This window comes from Tupaia chinensis, unplaced genomic scaffold (genome assembly GCF_000334495.1).
Source record: "Tupaia chinensis unplaced genomic scaffold, TupChi_1.0 Scaffold147970_1, whole genome shotgun sequence".
Taxonomy (NCBI): Eukaryota; Metazoa; Chordata; class Mammalia; order Scandentia; family Tupaiidae; genus Tupaia; species Tupaia belangeri.
In genome coordinates, this window is record NW_006207820.1 from 415,911 (window position 1) to 416,825 (window position 915).

General features: G+C 43.4%; 1 pseudogene; it reads right to left on the minus strand.

Moving 5' to 3' along the window:
- Positions 1 to 282: 282 nt before the first annotated feature.
- LOC102474842 (small nuclear ribonucleoprotein Sm D2 pseudogene) lies at positions 283 to 681 on the minus strand (annotated as a pseudogene).
- Between the last annotated feature and the right edge of the window lie 234 nt (positions 682 to 915).

Here is a 915-nt window from a genome sequence, read left to right on the forward strand (position 1 = left end):
GACCTATACAATTTCGATGATCCTCCGTTTTCTAATTGCTTTTATTTTTTGTAATGCAATCTGACTTGTTTAGTAGTTGATTGTACAACACTCCCAGACTTTATCAAAGGTAGAGGTATTATGCAGCCAGTTCCAGACGAAGTAGAAGTGTAGTAGATTAGGTTCCCAGGAAACTTCTCTTTTTTCTATTTTTTTTTTTTAAGAAAAACACAGGGTTTTATTATTCTCATCACAAAGGACAGGTCTTGGTAAGACGGGGGAGTGAGTTCTGACAGTGGGGAAGAGACTCTATTTGCCAGCGATGAGGACCACGATGACCGAGTCCTCATGCAGAAACATCTTGGAGATGTAGTAGTGGTCCTTGTTGACTGGCTTGGCCTTCTTCTTGCCCTAGCCACTCTTGAAAACCTCAGTCCATTTCTTCTTCATGTTCTCTAGCACCACGTGCAGTGCCTGTTGAAGGCCTTCACACGGCCCAGGAATTTCTTCTTGTTGCGGCAGTTGATGAGTACTTGGGTATTGTTCTTCACTGACTACGTGAGCACAGAGCGTGGACTCACGTTAAATTCCTCCTCCCTCTTCTGCAGCTCCCCTGGAGTCATCTCACTCTTGGGCTTGTTGAGGAGGCTCATGGTGGTGGCTGCACTCTCAAGTCACTCCCATCTCCTCTGCATTGCTTCAGCCTCTCGAACCTTATTTTCCTGATTTAAAAAAAAAAAAAAAAAAAAAAGTGCCATGTCTGGTTCTCATGTACCTTTTTCTTATTTTTCTTTCTTGCTGGAAACTTCAAAATGAGTTTAAGAAACTTATTAGCTCTGTTTGACCTTAAGGATGAAAGTCACCTGGACTGGTATCCAGGGCAGATGGATAGTAAGAGCCTGAGCCCTTGGGGAGCTTTATACTGTGTCAGTGTCC